The 17,781-nt window shown below is 46.6% G+C and overlaps 2 protein-coding genes across 3 annotated transcripts in view; one reads left to right on the top strand and one right to left on the bottom strand.

Moving 5' to 3' along the window:
- LOC308486268 (uncharacterized protein) overlaps positions 1-17,781 on the bottom strand; it is a 157,083-nt gene that overhangs the window by 65,959 nt on the left and 73,343 nt on the right. The window lies entirely within an intron of this gene.
- The window catches only part of LOC308486216 (uncharacterized protein), an 86,745-nt gene that overhangs the window by 28,708 nt on the left and 40,256 nt on the right, over positions 1-17,781 (top strand). The window contains exon 2 of one of the 2 annotated variants that reach the window (XM_081022739.1): positions 3,298-3,442. The exons of the other annotated variant lie outside the window; for it this stretch is intronic. The gene's annotated coding sequence lies outside the window, so the exon portion shown is untranslated. The remainder of the gene's footprint in view (positions 1-3,297; positions 3,443-17,781) is intronic. 2 annotated transcript variants of the gene reach the window in all.

Raw genomic sequence — 17,781 nt, 5'->3', positions numbered from 1 at the left:
TTTGTGATTTGTCCCCACAATCATCACAGTTTCTTCCTATCTATTCAAAGGGCCTCTGCTGCACAATACCAAATGTAAGAAGTCACTGATAAATGTCTATGTACTGGCTCACAGGGAAAACTTCAGAAATTCATACAGACATGTGAACTCAGCAGCCCCTCTGCCTGAGTGATCATCCCTGGCATCCTGATACCTGAGTGCCAGACAGGTAGCCATTCCAGAAAGAACCAACCCAGATGAAGACAAAAGGGTGTGATTAACTTGGCTGGGAAACAGGTCAGGGAGGACAATGGCTGGCCGGCTGGGGGTGGGGCAAAGGGCAAAGAAAAGAGGCCGACCCCTTTGTCCAAGCCCCTTTTGGTTTTCTTCCTTCCAGAATCAGGATCCTCAGGAGCAGCCGGATTAAGGTAAGTTCTGGCCTGATTGGAAGGGACATGGCCCCTCCGCCAGGCTAGGCTGCAATTTTGTGGCTATTCTTTCTGGGCGGGGGGCCAGCCAGGCCGTGGGGTGGCCTTCTTGGTTTTTAGTAGTGGGGGGGAGGCATGGCTCCCTCGCCCCCGCCATCCGCCACCCTCCAGCTGTAGGCCGTATGGCGGCTGATTCTTGTTGGGGGGGGCATAAGTCAGGCCACGTGGCCGTCGTATTTTTTTGCACTCCCCCCCCCTGTTCTGCTCTGCCTACTGACGCACTTCTGCTCCTAGCAGTGAAATGTAAATGTCTCTTTTGTTACACTCGATGGGTGTTTGGTGGAGGGCAAGGGGAACTATGGGGCAGGGTCCAGGATGCTCAGATTACTGCCACCAGACCTTCCCTTTCATGATGTAACCATGATGTAGTTTAGGGGGGGTGTAACATTGGGATTAGCAGTGAAATAAATAAATTAAGGTCTTATGTATACAATGAAGGTTCATAAATGTACCAGGCAAACATGTACATAGATATATAGGCCCCATGTCTGAACCTGCACAGGAGAGCAGCCATGGAGCCATTTTGACTCCCAGGCTGACCAGGTGTTTTCTCTGCAAGGTCAAATGGAGCAGCCTCCCCATTGCCTCTTCCTTCACAAATCCTGTCTCAAGGGTTTGAATAGGGTGAGCCTGTGACCTGGCTCAGGAACTAAGTACTTATCATGACAAAAGACTGGCCAGGCTCCCCAGGGTATCAATCAAGTAAGCATTAGCAGGTAACTTGCCAGACAAGGGGTAAACAACCCCCTCCGATTTCTGCTTTAGCCCACCCTTTCTGTGATGTAGGTATGATGTTTCTGGGGGTGGTCTTGGACTCCAAGGTGGGCAATTTAAAATGTCTATATAAGGGCGGACACATCTTGGTTCGGGGTCCTCCTCCTTCTCCTGTCTGTGAAGGGGGCACCCTGTTGCAACAGTTCAGTAAAGATCAGGCTTACAAGCTGCTTTGCTTCTCAATATTCTCTGGTTGGCCTCTGTTTTTTTCCTCCGACCAATGGAGAACCTACAAAGGACTCTATGAGGGCTCTTGTGTCCCCCATAAGGGAATAATTGCAGCAGCTAATAAAACTTTGGGTTCTCTTTTGTTCGGGGCTTCCATCTTGTTCCTCCTGGTGGCAGGTGGGAGTCTTGTCACGACAGTCTTCAATAAAGACCAAGCCTACTGGCTGCTGTTTTGCTCTGGTATTCCTGGCTGGTGTCCTTGTATTTTGTCCAGGGGAGCCCTCAGATTTCCCCATTAACAAGACACACCTTCCTTCCTGCAAGCTCCACCCAATTCCCACCCCATAAGCCCCTGACCTGTCCAGATAATAATAATAATAATAATAATAATAATAATAATAATAATTTATATCCTGCCCTTCCCAGCCGAAGGTGGGCTCAGAGCGGCTTACAACAATAAAAGTAACACAGTTTACATAATATCACAATCAATTAATTAAAATGCATTCTAATATCAATTCATTCTAATATCAATTCAAAATCAAAATTAAAATAATTGGTCCCCCTGGAGAGGACAGAAAATCCCGAGAGAAAGGGGGGGCGGCTTCTTGGAAGCGACTCTTTGTTTCCTCAATCCCACCCAAGAAGCAGACAGAAACCTGTTCCTCTCTCTCAGGCTTCCATCTTTAAGTGTCTTTTCCACTGGCTGGTTCATTGAGGCTGAGGATAATGTACACCTGTCATCAGAAACAGGGGTGCAGAGTCAATGGAATGGCTCTCAGGCTTGATATAGAAGTTGCACCACAAAAGCATTTCTGATCCTCTTATTCTTTGAAGGCAGTGTCAAAGTGACTGAAAAGTTGAGATTCTTCCCAGTCAAAGGACCCATTTTCATGATAGACAGTCCCTGTGGCTGGAGGCTCTACAAACAGGGTGTGCCTATACAGGCCAAAAACTGCCAATATTAGCACAGGCGAGGTTTGCGACCTCCCCCCCCCCCAAATTTTCAGACTGTGTGTGAATGAGAGTTTGTGGGTGGGATTATCGTTTATGGCAACCCTGTTGCTCCTACAAGAGAGCACCCAGGGGTCTGAACCTTCATCCCCCAACACCACGTTCTGGACATGGCCCAGGAGGAAGGAGGGGAACCGCTGCATAGCAGGGCCCAGAAGGATACCATGGTCAAAGGTCTCCAAAGCCGCTGAGAGATCCAGCAGAATGAGGAAACAGCTTTTCCTCTAAGCCTCTAGACCATCGGAGATCATCAGTCACAGCAACCCGGGCAGTTTGAGTTCCATCATGAGGCCTGAATCCCGACTGGAAGGATAATGGTGGCAGAAGCTTTCCTGGTCCTGCACCCCCAATTAGTTTTTAATTGATGTATGATATAAAGAGCACTTCTGTTTTACATATTCCACATTGGAGAGATTTTGATACACAGGTCTGAGTTCATCGCTGCCCCCGAAACTGCTGTGTTAGCAGTACAGCAAGTGTGGACAGTGTGTTTGGGGGTCCTGGGCTGCCTAGACAACAAGACCCCCTTCTCAGCCTGGCTTATATGGTCCCAAAAAAAGCAGAGCAGTACGTTAGGCACCAACTTGGCTGCAGGAGTGGCTGGAAGGAGGTGTGCAGGACACCATCCAACCCTCTTAGAGACTCCATTCTGGATTTCTGTAGGTTTTCCTCCATAGCATTTTCTTCTCCTGAAGATAACTCAAGAGGAAGTGAAGGAGTGAACCAAAGTATTACGACCAGAGATTTCCTTCCCATTGGGCTCCCTTCCCTGGTTGACGAGCCCCATCTGCACTCACTTTCCTCTGCAGAATGGGCAGAATCTGCCTCCTTGACTGTGGGATTCACTGTTGTTCTCATCCTCTCCATCCACCAGGTCCTTTCTTCACCTGCAACAGAATTCCCTAATACACCAAGGATTTGAGACCCATCAGGTATCCTCACCTGGTTTAGCTGGCCGGTTGAAGCCGTTCCTGGGATTGTGGCCCCTGTTGCATGCTGACAGCTTCTGGAAGAAACAGGTGAGAGCTGAGTGCAGGGTGGGGACCAATGGTGGGTAGATTACCCCAGAAGGTGCACAACATGTGCCCCATCAAAGGAACTAATGTTCTCCTAACACCCCATGACATCGTATGATATTTAAGACAGAAGAGGAATAAATTCATGTCCCCAGAAATAACACACCTTCAGGGCATTAGTGAATCAATACTACATTTTCAAGGTACTACATATTCCACTAAGTACAGTTTATCTATTTGCCTTGAATATCCTGCTTTTCAGTGTCCTTTTAGGATAGTCTTGCATCAGAAGATGGGCACAAGATCAGACAGCACATCATTCTTTAAAAAATCATGTTGCTTTATTAACATTGATTGAGGAATTTGAAAGTTGCTCATGAATTACTATCATTTGATGACATTGCAACTTCACTTCCTAAAAATTGGGAACATGGGTAGAAGGTGGGAGAATGTAGGAGACGTTGACATAGGAGAAGGTGCTAATAGCGGCTGATCTGTTCTCTTTCCCTTTGTTCTCTTCCTTGAAACCCAAACAGGATTCCCTTTCCTCCCAGTCTGAAGAAGGAGATGGAGTAGACACTCAGAACTCCAGTGGATGGGGCACCTTTAGTTTCATTAGGAATAGACATTTAAATGTGTGAAATGCAGAATATGCTTCATTAAATGAGCACACATAGTTCACATCAACGACCTTCAGCAGGGGAGAAACTATATGGATGTATGGAGCGTGGGAAAAGTTTCACTGATAGTCGAAAACTTAGAACACATCAGCGGACTCACATGGGCAAGAAAGGATTCCAATGCAGGGAGTGTGGGAAGAGCTTCAGTCACAGTGGAAACCTCAATATACATCAATGGACGCACACAGAGGAGAAACCATATGAATGTATGGAGTGTGGGAAGAGCTTCAGTCAGAGTGGACAGCTCAATAATCATCAACAGACTCACACCGGGGAGAAACCATTTAAGTGTATGGAATGCGGAAAGAGCTTCAGTTTCAATGCAAACCTTAGAAGAAATCAACTGACTCACACAGGGGAGAAACCATTTGAATGCCTGGAGTGCGGAAAGTGCTTCAGTCAGAATGGAGACCTTAAATTACACCAGCGGATTCACACAGGGGAGAAACTATATAAATGTATGGAGTGTGGAAACAGCTTCAGTCAGAGTGGACAGCTCAATAATCATCAACGGACTCACACAGGGGAGAAACCATTTGAATGCCTGGAGTGCGGAAAGTGCTTCAGTCAGAATGGAGACCTTAAAGTACACCAGCGGATTCACACAGGGGAGAAACCATATAAATGTATGGAGTGTGGAAAGAGCTTCAGTAAGATTGGAAACCTCAATATACACCAACGGACTCACACAGGGGAGAAACCATTTGAATGCCTGGAGTGCGGAAAGTGCTTCAGTCGGAATGGAGACCTTAAAGTGGATTCACACAGGGGAGAAACCATTTAAATGCATGGAGTGTGGAAAGAGCTTCAGTCAGAATCGAAATCTTAGAAAACATCAGCAGACACACAGGGGACAAACTGTTTAAGTGTATGGACTGTGGAAGGAGCTGCAGTCAGAGTGGAACCCTTGATTTATTTGAACAAACTCACCCAATACACATACCATATAAATGTCAGGAAAGGCGATACAGGTTCAGTCCTAGTGGAAGTCCTACATCAACAGACTCATGAAGAGGAAGAACTTTAGGAGTTGAAACCCTACAAACCATCAACAAACTCAATGAGGTGAAGCAGTTTAAATGAAAAGATTGCAAAAAGTGCTATATGAAGTGTTTAAGGAGCATCCAGGGACTCTCACAAGGAAGAACCCATTTAGATGTATAGAGAACGGGACGTTTTCCTTTCAGTGTCCACTCTTTTCTTCACAGCAATGAACTCATCAGGAAATCAGTCTTAAACCCACGACGTGTATTTGAAGTTCTTGTGTTTATATGTAAAACTGAACAGCAATGAAATATTGAAGGCAATGTCAAACAATGTGAGTATAATCTAAGAGGTAAAGTACCTTTTGATAGAGAGGATGAATCTGGTTTGCTGGTGGTGAGTCAGGATTAGAGCTGGGCGATATATTGATATCTGGTCCAATACCGGTTTCTAGACCACATCTCGATAACCTTTGAAGAACAACTGATATGGCAATACACTGTGAATCACAGTGTGTGTTTCTGGGATGTGCCTGGAAGCAGCGGCAGAAAGCTTTTCTTCGTGAAGACCCTGCAGATGCCGAGTTGCTGACCTCCCTCCAAAACAACGGGAAGCTAAAGACACACATCCATTGCCCTGTGTCATTCCAGCCTCTTTCCTCGCTTGCTCCCTTTTGCCGGTGTGTGTGCCTGACTTAGATATCCTGTGTGCTGTATGATTTTACTGCTGGAACTGGATTTGCTCTCAGGAGCTAAGTTTTGTGTCTCACTGGGTAACCTGTGAGAACTGTAGGCTTTGAAAGCTCAGTAAACTATTACTGAAGAAGTCCTGCTGCTTCTGTGTGTGTTTTTGACATCAGTGTGGGACTTGCTCTACACATGGCCCCTACCCTGCTGCTACTTAGCTCATGCCCTGGAGTTGCTCTACTCAAGCATGCAAGATGGGCATTTGTATGTCAGACTAGTTTTTACACTAAACTCTGTCACCCACACCACCACACGATCTCTACACACATCTTCTTCAACAGAACTTCATCCCTGCCCTCTCCACGTTCTGAAGAAAACTTAAAGTTTAATGGGAGGTCCCCCCCCCCCAAGCCTAGTTTCAAGAAAGGGAAGGTGGGGCTGCAGGTACCACGGAAGTCTCCTGACGGGCCCATCTTCACTCATGAACCCCATGGGGCAACCCTAGAGCTCCTGCTTATTCTGGGGTTTGGAGAAGATAGTACTTTTCCATAGTCCCAGAAGTTATTATTCAGTCATGCTACTAGGGAGTTTTGCTACCAGAGGACCAGAGTGCATATTACTATCATACTGATTTTACTGCTATGGTTGCTTTTGCTGTCATGGACTGGCTGGATGTGGGGGGGAGGCACCAGATGGGGGACGCCTATGCGAAGAAGGCTCAGATCCTGGGGGCTGGTGGTGGGATAGCGATGAGCAGAAAGAGGGAGAAAAGGGAGCAGAATGGGAGGGGAGGTGTTGCAAGCTTAGGAGGAAACAGGGTTTGCTGAGCAGAAAGAGGCTGGGGCAGAGAGCAGTTCAGGCTCAGAGGGAGGAGAGGAGGGGGCCAGGAGACCCAGAGGAGGCCATCAGCTGAAGCATCCAGGGAGACTCCCCCTCCTGCTGCGACCAGCTCCCCTCTCCCCTGGTCTCCTAGAACACACAGAGAAACCCGGTTCAGACCCCATGATCCTGCACATGATATTAAGAGGGTGTTTCCCTGCCCCCCAACATGCATCACTTTAATCTTGTTGACAATGAACTGTATTTACTGCCCATTCACCCTGTTTGGAGAGATCTGTTTGGAGCTCCTTACAATCCCTCTTTGTTTGAACAACCCTGGACAGTTTACTGCCACCAGCAAACTTTGTCCCCTCCCTGCACATTCCTAACTCTAGTTCATTTATGAACAAGTTGACAAGTTGACAATGAACTGTATTTTCAGTCCAATCACCCAGTTTGGAGAGATCTTTTTGGAGCTCCTTGCAATCCCTCTTTCTTTGAGCAACTCTGAACAATTTACTGCCTTCAGCAGGATCACCATTTGGCAATGATGGAGCCAAATGGAAGTGGGTGAGGAAGCCCCACACTCACTCCGGTTGGAGAAATAGAGTCACTGACCCCTATATTCAAAGGTGATTTCCACTTCTGGAATCCAGGAAGAAATTCTCCCACTCTGGTCACACGCAGCTGGGCTCACTTGCCAGAGCCACCTGGAGAGCCTGATGGCAATAGCCATCATCCCTGACCACTGGTCTTGCTAGCTCAGGGTGATGGGAGCTGTAGTCCAAAAACAGCTGGAGACCCAGATTTGGGAAATCCTTCAAGGTGAAGGACAAAGGAGGGTTCACTTGCATCAGAACATCAGGTGAGCCCTGCAGGATCAGGCCCAAGTGGCCCCTGTCCTCTGTGGAATTGATTGATTGGTTTGGCGTGACCCCTGCTAATTGATTTACGATCCACAATTAGCTCTTTATGCCCGGCGCGCTTCCTCCGAGCTGCGCCACTCAGCTCCGTCTCCAGTAGCTCTCCAGTCACGCCTCAGCAGAGTTGAACACAGCAGCGAAAACTGTCACGTAGCTTCACTTAGCTTCAGACAAACACACACAGAGACCAGGTTTGTCCATTTCAGTTCTTTATTCCGACTTTATTCCGACTTTCCCCAGGAATCTCCTGGGCTCACCGCAGCCATGACTAAACTGCGACCTCTTCCCTCAGAGACCAGAGGGTAAGAGAGTAAACGAAACTCCTCCCAGCTCCTCCCAGCTTCGAAAGCTGACGTCAGAATGTTGAGGCATCATGGGAACTTCTTAACCTGTTAAGTTCCAAACCCAACACCCCCTCTTGCCGAACCATTCTGACAAGACCTTTTTGAGTTCAACACCTTTCCCTTTGCCTTGTGCCCCTTCCCGGCATCTTTCCCAGGCACCTGTTGAACCCCTTCAACACTCCCAGAATCACACTGTGCGACACTTTTCCACGCACTTGTGACCTGAAACCCTACTGACCCATTTGGGCCAGCAGTTGTGTCTTCTCCGTCAGATCCTTCCCCCTCTGACTTGACACCCTGTTTGTGAGCTTTCTCCATTACGCTAACCGGAGATGAAGCCTCACACCTGGACACTCCTTTCACAACCTTTGGAGATGCCCAGACCTGCCCTGAACCCTGATCTTGGACCTGGTCCCCATCACCGGGTTCTGAACCCTGATCTTGGACCTGGTCCCCATCACCGGGATCAGCCTCTGCCTCCCTTTCCTCCTCAGAATCAGACAGACATTCTGAGAGAAAATCAGGACTATCCCTGAGTCTTGAACACCCATCCTGTTCACAGAACTCAGCCTGCTTACTGACCAGCAGCTTGGTTTGATCACCCTCTGGGTATGCAAACTTCCACCCATTGGTTGCAGGATCATATCCACAGAAGATCATTTCCTGAACCTTTGGACCACCTGCCCCAAAGAGCTCAAAGGGCTCTTTGGCTACCCTCCCAAACCCGGGAAAACCATGTACCTGTGCACCCTTGCATGCCCTGCACCCTAGGGACCTCCCACATTTCCGGAGTTTACACCCTTTTGTGCACCTGTGCAGCTTTTGCACATGACTGGGAACCTTAGCACACTGCGCCTGTGCTTTTCCAGCATTCCCACCACCCTCCAGAGGTGACTCCAGAACAAAGAGATTGTTCTGCCCCCTTTTCACGTTGGCCACTTGTTTCCCCCCTCTGAAAATGGAACAGGTGTCATTTTCAAAGCAAATTTTTGTATCCCTGCTTCATTAGAGCTGATACAGATAACAAACAACAATTCAGTCCCGGCACAACGTAGACCTCTAGCTCCTCCTGTAAAGGAGAAAAAAACATGTTAGCCACAGCAGAAACCGACTTTCTCATTCCGTCTGCTAACATCACAGTTGTTCCTGTTGAAAACAGCTCTGCAGTTCCGCATTTTGCCAGCAGGCTCGCTTAGCAGGTGCTGACCAACAGCAGTATTCAAAACCCAGCGTGTCACCGTGTCCTGGCTGGAGTTGTTCTTCACAGTTGCCATAGAAGCAGTGATAAGAAAACAACCCTCCCCAGCGTCTGAACCACGTCTTTCCCTTGCGTTCCCACGCTGGCCTCCTCTCCGAGACTGATTCCCATGGGAACTCAGCTGGTTGACCTTGGGACCTTCCTGCCCAGCTGTCTCCACTCTCCATGGGCACACGTAGCAAGCGTCGCGTCAAATTGCACACATAGCAACGACGAACTCCAGTGGAAAAACACTGCCCGGGGCTCCTCCCAGCTGGCCTGGCCCTCCTTCTTCCGGAAAAGCACTCCTTGCCAGCTCCGCCCCCTCTGGCCTGGCTCCCACTGCGGCTTTCTGGGAACCTGCTTTGTTGACATTCCACTCCAGCACGCACAGTGGACAAGCCTTTACACTTGCCTTTGGAATCCTTCGCCCCCCCGATCTGCTCACTAGCACTCCTTGAGGCTAAAGCATCAGGAACAGGGGCACCAGCCATCTCTAGACTTTGGCAATACTTTCTCCAGGGCTCTGGCCTCCTGCTGAAGCTTCACAGCACATCCCAGGCAGCCCTTGCTGACTTTACGCCCTTGCCCAACTTCTTAGAGTGAGCTGTTCAATCGGAACGTCCTCCAAGACCTGGCTGTCTGCCATCGTCTTCCGTTCTCCCAAGGGGCCCCAAGCTGTACTCACAGATCACAAGCTCCTCCGGCACCCATCCGTGGAGAAACGATTTTTCAGCTGCTCTCTTAGCTCCGCAGCTACTCCTTTGCCTCCTAGCAACAGGCAAAAACTCCTGCCAGCGTCTCTGCTTCAGACTGCAGACTTCAAACGCATTCCGGCACTTCAAAGCGTTCCTGTGACAGTTTTTACGATCGGTGATTAAGCACCCATAACCTGTGGAATTGATTGATTGGTTTGGCGTGACCCCTGCTAATTGATTTACGATCCACAATTAGCTCTTTATGCCCGGCGCGCTTCCTCCGAGCTGCGCCACTCAGCTCCGTCTCCAGTAGCTCTCCAGTCACGCCTCAGCAGAGTTGAACACAGCAGCGAAAACTGTCACGTAGCTTCACTTAGCTTCAGACAAACACACACAGAGACCAGGTTTGTCCATTTCAGTTCTTTATTCCGACTTTATTCCGACTTTCCCCAGGAATCTCCTGGGCTCACCGCAGCCATGACTAAACTGCGACCTCTTCCCTCAGAGACCAGAGGGTAAGAGAGTAAACGAAACTCCTCCCAGCTCCTCCCAGCTTCGAAAGCTGACGTCAGAATGTTGAGGCATCATGGGAACTTCTTAACCTGTTAAGTTCCAAACCCAACATCCTCCCAGGAGCCAAGCAGGGGCCTCTTCTGGGAAGCCCACTGGCAACACTTGAGCACCAGAGAAGGGGGGAGGCGCATTTCTTCCAGGGACACATTTCTGGGGTCCCCACGGTGCCCCCCAGCCTGGCTCCACTCTGCCAGGGCAGCTGCGTTTTGTTTCGCTGCAGGTGAGCCTGCCCTGTGCAACGTGGGGCTCTTAGAAGGAATTTGAGGGGGGGCGGAGGGACTAGAGCTTCCCCACACTTGCGAAGGACCAGTAGAGGCGGAGGGGAGGCAGGCAGCAGGAGGGCGATGGGGAGGAACCAGCGAGAAGGAGCTTCTGGAGCCTGGGCAGCCCCCTCCCCGCCTGCTCTCGGAAGGTGTCCCGAGCCCCTCCCCTTTTCATTTCAAGGACTGGGGGACCTCAGCATCCCGGGGTTACTTTGCTCTGGGGGGGGAGGGGAGGGGGTCCTATTTTGTTTGCTGAGGGCAGGAGTCACAATCTTGTCACATTGTGTTGTGTTGGGCTTTTAGGTAAGGGGGTGAGGCTCAGGTGGGAAAGAGTTGAGAAGGAAAATATCCCGGGCTGCGGATTTACTCCGCTGCCCAGCTCGTCAGGGTGCCACTTCCTGGGGGTCCCTCCGGTCAGCAAAAGAAGGAGTCTCCAGCCAAGTTAAAGAAGCAAACAGTGGTCAGTTGACCTGATCTTTATTTGCTGCAACAAGGTTCAAACACACCAAGAGTAGGAACCCCGAGAAGATGGTTGCATGGATTTTTAAGACCTCTCCTCATTTCCCACAATACTTTTTTCAACAGCATATTTGATGCATCACAGATTTGTCACAAAGTAGGAGTCTTTGGCATTCAGAAACATGGACCCGTCACCCACCCCTGCCAACAACCCCAGTTTCCCACACCTTTTAACTACCCTCTTCCCCTAAGAACCATAATAGTATTGATACGGAAGGGTGGGGGGGCATGTCTTCTTCACCTTCTTCTTTGCTACAATATATCCATTTATTCCCAATTGTCAATGTCAAAAGGGACTAAATCTATAAAATCCATAGAAAATCAACGTGCCAATTTGCTCAATTTCTCTAGGACTCCACACACCTCCCCTGTCCTCCATAATCCCTCAAGCAAGACCCTAATCCTGTCAAATCACTCTGCCAAGCCTTTCCTTGGGCAATGCCAGGTGGCAGACTATGCATACATGGGCCATTGTCTTCCCATCACCGGCACTCAGGAAGCGCTTATCTACGCATATCTCCAGCTCTGCATATTCCCCCCTCCCTCCTCCATATGTTAATCCGGTGTAACCCAACCTCTCCTTAATGTATTCATGATGTAATCTGTGTAACCCAACCTTTCCTTAATGTATTCATGATGTAACTGGGATGTATTTTGCACTGTATTCTGGGACATGGAGGGAGTTTCAAAAGTTCATGTCACCCCTTTCTTGCTGTTCAATCTCGCCTTGAACCTGTTGCGCAATAAACTTGGATCTTCTGCAGTTTGCTCCTGTGCCCGGCTGAGTTCATTTTCTTCCGCAGGGACCCGCGGACTTACCTAGTCTGACGAGCTGGGTGGCAGAGTAACCCTGCACCCAGATTTTAGCCGTAACAGTTGGCGCCCCAACATGGGGCATGTGGTTCTCCCGCGTTGCTGACCGGGGCCTCCGAAATCTTCAGCCGGCACCGGGCCATTTTGCCTGGGAAGATCCTTTGGACCCCCGGCCATCTTCCGGGCAGTAATCGAAAGCCCCAGGAGTTCAGCCAGGGAGCAAAGAGGGATCCAGCCGGCTTATTCATCGATCCTGGGATCATCATAGAAGACGCGTGAGTATAAGGAAAAATCCAGTGCACTGGTGGGAAGGGGGTGGAAATCTCCTGGCAACTGAATTCTCTGCCCTCCTCTCTATCGATCCTTCTTACCTTTCTCTTGGTCTGGTTAGTGAGAGAGACCGTGGACCGCTGCTCGACCCGAAAGGGGGGTTCTGAGCTCTATCTCTTTCTCTAACACCCTCCAGCCAGCCGCACCAATTGGGAGCCCGAAAGTAAGACGGAGAGAGCCGACTTGAAAGACAGCCGACTCTCCGCAACGGACATCCCAGTTGAAAGCAAGGGGTTGGAGCTCTCTTTCCGAACTTCTTTAGCGCCCGGCAAGGGGGCGGGAAGCGGTCTTGCTTTCTGTCTCAATCCCAGCCGCACTGGTCGGTGCCACGTAACACGTGTATCGTGCGTGAGCCCGCTTCCAAAAGCAAGGGGGATTTTCGGTTCAAAACTCTATCCAGGGATCACCCGATCTGGCACCGCACGGCACGGGCGTCCAGTAGGGCCCCTTTTCCTGAGATTGTGACGATAGGTAGGAGGTTGCCAGGAGGGATAGCCCAGGAGGAATTGGGCGGGATCGGCAGAGTGGAAAAGGACCCCAGGTTATTAAATAGGAAATAGGAAAGGAATAGAAAAAGGAACCGAGTGGGTGAAGCTCGTTAAATTGTTAGGAAGTTGCCAAGCAACAAGGAAAAGGAACAAACCCTAAATAGCCCCCTGTACAAGTTACCCAAATCCAAATCAACCCCTCTCTTTCTCCCTTCTCTATCCCCCCCAAAAAAGAGGGGGAAAAGCAACAATGCATGCATATATAAAGGGGTACCCAGTCAACTAAGCATTGTGAGCCCTGCCAGTTTGGTTAACTGGTTGTGTTTGAAGAGGCAAGGAGGCTCTTAAAACTATGTGGGACCTTCCTACTAATTTCACTTAATGAAGCCAAAGGGAGCGGCCCAACTCCTTGCAATAACCAACTAAAGAATGAGAATATATATGTTTACATGTTGTCTGTTATGTGTGTTGTCTGTTAATACATATATGAAAATATGTATGTTTACATGTTGTCTGTTATGTGTGTTGTCTGTTCCTTCTGTCTCTGACAGACTGCCTTTCTTAAGTGCGCATAGTTTAAACTGCAAGCTTGCTTCAAAATTTAAATCTAGGGAAGCCATGCTGGACCTTATCAATCTTAAAAACAGAAAAAACAAAACAAAATGAGAATGAAGGGTGCAAATGTTTGTTATTTGAGAGAGGCTCCGAAGAGTCTTTCTCCAAGTAGCTTAAGTGAGGAGTATGATTTTAAGTTGATGGTAGATAATGTTATGTTGCAACCTTTGAGTTTGTGATTCTACATCCGTGTTCCAGTCTTTTTTCCAGTATTTTGAAATATGCTGTGAAGAAACTAATGTTTCTGCTGCAAAAGCCTAGTTGAGCCAACTGCTCTCTCAAGCTAAAATGCAGTGTATGTATTTCATGAAGCACATGCCTATGAAAATAGGTGTTCCTTCTAAGAAACTTGTTAATAAAAGGTAGAAGCTTCGATAGACAACAATTGTCTATCTATAGAGTCCAGTCCTGATATCAGTCTCTAAGATCAGCCAGGGTTTCCTGGCTTCTTATTGGAAAATGCCTTCCCCACTTGTTTCAGTCTCTCTCAGGTCCCCCCCTCCCTTTTTCTTACTTCCGTGCCAAATGAATTTACTCCCGAGTAAGCTTCCTTCAACAAGGGAGGGGGGCACATTCTTTCCTAAGGTACCCTGCATCTCACTTTCCTATGTGTAGTTAAAAAAAACAACCACAAAAAACACACCATAATCTAAATTAGGTTTACTATTCCTATGCAAGTTCAGAGACATTATTAACTTTTGTATCCCGTTTAAATCAAATCCAGGACTGGTTTTATTATTTGAGTGGGTATATCAACTGAAATAACCCTATGCTTATAAAATATTCTCTCCCAGATTCTCTTCCTATCTTATCTTAGCACATACAAATTCATAATCAAGCAGAATCAGCCTTGACCAATCCTGTAAATAAAGGGCAGGAAAAAAAATTATGTCTGCAAATGGTAAGGCTGAAATGACTGAGAAAATAATAATAATAATCCTATGAATTCTGACTCTCTGGCCATTTCCCCCATATATAAGGGCATGGCATTGTTCCGCGAATAGCCAGAGGGATATTAGCCCTTTCCTGTACATAAAGGAAGCAGTCCCTTTTGCTTAGGCTACAATTGCTAACTTGATTGAATACTTGAATTACTCAGTTTCTCTTTTTTGTTAAAAAAATAAATAAATAAAATCTAACCCTATTTTTTTAAAAAAACTACTCCTTACCCTTCCCTTCCCTTATTCAAATGGTAATTTAGCCAAAAGATTCAACATTTTCAATAGTATAAAAGGTTTGCTGAGACATGAACTCTGCACATGCACAGAGGCTAGATCAGCTTAAAAAGAGAGAGAGAGAGAGAGAGAGAGAGAGAGAGGAAGAAGGGGGGAACTGTAAGGGGGGAGAGGAGGTTTCGAGAAACTTATCCAAATTTCCTTATGTAAAAAAACTTAGAACCATTGAGGGAAATCACCCTTAATGTGTCTTTTGCTCCAGGGGCTACGTAAGACAAAAAAAGTTAAGTACTGGACCATCAAAAGTCAAGAGGTTGCCAAGTTTCAAATCTTAACATGCCAAATTCTTTTCACAGGTAAATATCAAAGCACTCCCACTGTGAGCTCCACTCATGACTAGTTCTCCTCCCCCCCATTGAGATTTAACTTTTATAATAGGCTTTGTGTGCATTTTAGGAACAGCATTTCCTGACAGACTTCTCACATGAAATAATTTTCCCTTTTAACAGGATATGTGAACCCCGATAACAAAGTTTTTGTCCCTTTTTCTCCCACAGCAACTTTCTTTCTGTTCTGTGAAACAAGTCTGAATCCCTGCTATATTAGTGACTTCCATCTCTTTGTGGCTTTGACACTTTTAAAGTTACAAATAATTTGTTTTCATCTATTTAATCCGTCTTTCCATGATGTCTATGAAATTAATCAAAGCACAACCAAACATAGTTTGTGGAATGGAATTTGTTTACCTTTTGCCTGATCATTTCTTATTAATTCTGTCATTTTGGCTAGTTCAAGGTACTTGTACAACTTTAAATTGCCATGCATTTTTTCTTGGTATTAAGTCATTTCCCAGTATTTTGCTATTAACATTCTAGCCGATGTTGTCACATCAAGAAACACTCTTTTATTTTCATTGTTACTTCAGATTTCTTAAAATTGTGTGTCTTAGCATTTATTTATTTTGGTTCCTCATAGGTAATGTGTGTGTGTGTGTTATTATTATTTTAACCTTGTATTTTTCTTACAGTTCTCTTTCTCTACATATGGAATAATTTTTTTTTATTTAATAATATGGGAGGGAGAAGGAAAACCAAAGTGAAGGAAAGCAAACGAACTTAGCAGATAATAACAGTAATTATATGGAAATGTGATAATAATATTGAAATGAATAAAATGCTTAATCCGCTAAGATTTTTATTATTTGCAGCTTCCCACGGAAACTGAAGGACATTCTTTTGCCTTTCACCCCTTTCCTTTTTTTTTAACTCTGTCTTTAAGCCCACCCTGCCCCTTACAGGATATCACTTCTACAAAGGTGTTACTACAGATCCAATGAAAAGCTTCACCACCACAAGACCTGCAACAACAACAGACACCAAAGTTTTCAAAGTGGCCACAGCTATCTCTTTCAAAGGATATAGACTGCCCAGGGAGTGGGGCTGACAAAGGGGGGGAGGAGTTGAATTGCAAGGACATTTTCTTTCTTTTGAACCTCAAGACTGTGCTCCGGCATTGAGAAGATACATGCGTAAAAATATCACAATTGTCTCAAGATATGCAACTGATACTTAATTAGTTTGTTTTGTATTATGTGTTATTACGTAGGAATGTTAAAATGTGTCCAATAGTGTGTTATTTCCACAAATTGGGGGGGGGGCTATTTCGTGGCTATTTTTGTGTGTAATTGTTTTTATGTTTAATGTCTTATTCCTTACACCCCAGTGGAGGATAATGTCTTATTCCTTACACCCCAGTGGAGGATCCTCATACATTTTATGCCTTTTAACAGATCAGGCTATTATGTAGTCCAATGTTTAGAATTAGATGAATTTATAACCACATTTAGTTGTTTCACCTGGCACTCTGCCAACTTTCCTACCCATTTTAAAATGTGCTAAAACTCACTTTACCAAGGAGAAGCTTCAGGAAGGTGTATATGCTTTGGTTTAGCAGGAATGATCCCTTATAGAGTTAAATTGACTTATTTGGACAAGTGCCCTTTTAAGAATGGTTTTCTTTTAACAGATTGGTTTGAAGAGTTGAGAACCATGGGGCAAGATAAATTCAAATTGGACTCAGTTTGAATTGGGCAAGTGTATCCAGGCTGCAATTAGCTTTTTGGTCCTTTAAGTGCAAGTGAGCAACTTCCCATGAGTGCAAGACCACAGCCTATAATAAAATCCCATAGAAAGGCCAAGGCAAAGACATCTCTCTCATGAGATGCCCAAACCTGTGCCAGCTATGGTGAGTGCCAGGCGACATGGTTAAATGAAAGCCCCGAGGGGATTCAACAGGATGTGTTGCTGTAGCACTATGCCGGTGTGAGACCACAGAAGAGCTAGCTTCGCACCTGAGAACACAAAAACGGTGGAGCTAAAAAACAACAACAAAAAAAACCTGCATTTTTTTTTCAGTCAGTAGTGGACCTTCCTGCTAAATGTAAAGCATAGACCACTATTGAACAAAATACAACAGGTGTTCTTTTATATCCAGCTATCTGCACTACTATACTTGCAAATGACCTTAAGAGGCATGGTTTGCAAGTCCCTTTCAGGTTTGCATAAACCCACACATCTGGTACGGTAGATACCAAGTTATTATTTAGCGCACATCTATATAACACGCGCGTACATTGTATTGGTCTGTGTTGCTCCCTCCTTTGCTGCCCTGCTCAACCCACCTCCTTTTCCATTACATCCTATTCCCACTCACAGGGCACCCCTACCTTCACCGAGATTTAGGGGTGCGGAGAAAAGATTTGCAAGTTCTTACAGAACTTTAATGCAAATCTATCTCCGAATGGGGGACTGATACGGAAGGGTGGGGGGGGCATGTCTTCTTCACCTTCTTCTTTGCTACAATATATCCATTTATTCCCAATTGTCAATGTCAAAAGGGACTAAATCTATAAAATCCATAGAAAATCAACGTGCCAATTTGCTCAATTTCTCTAGGACTCCACACACCTCCCCTGTCCTCCATAATCCCTCAAGCAAGACCCTAATCCTGTCAAATCACTCTGCCAAGCCTTTCCTTGGGCAATGCCAGGTGGCAGACTATGCATACATGGGCCATTGTCTTCCCATCACCGGCACTCAGGAAGCGCTTATCTACGCATATCTCCAGCTCTGCATATTCCCCCCTCCCTCCTCCATATGTTAATCCGGTGTAACCCAACCTCTCCTTAATGTATTC

Source organism: Podarcis pityusensis (genome assembly GCF_964106645.2).
Source record: "Podarcis pityusensis genome assembly, chromosome: 10".
NCBI classification, from domain to species: domain Eukaryota; kingdom Metazoa; phylum Chordata; class Lepidosauria; order Squamata; family Lacertidae; genus Podarcis; species Podarcis pityusensis.
The sequence above is the reverse complement of the archived record's forward strand: the minus strand, read 5'-3'. Positions and strand labels throughout refer to the sequence as shown.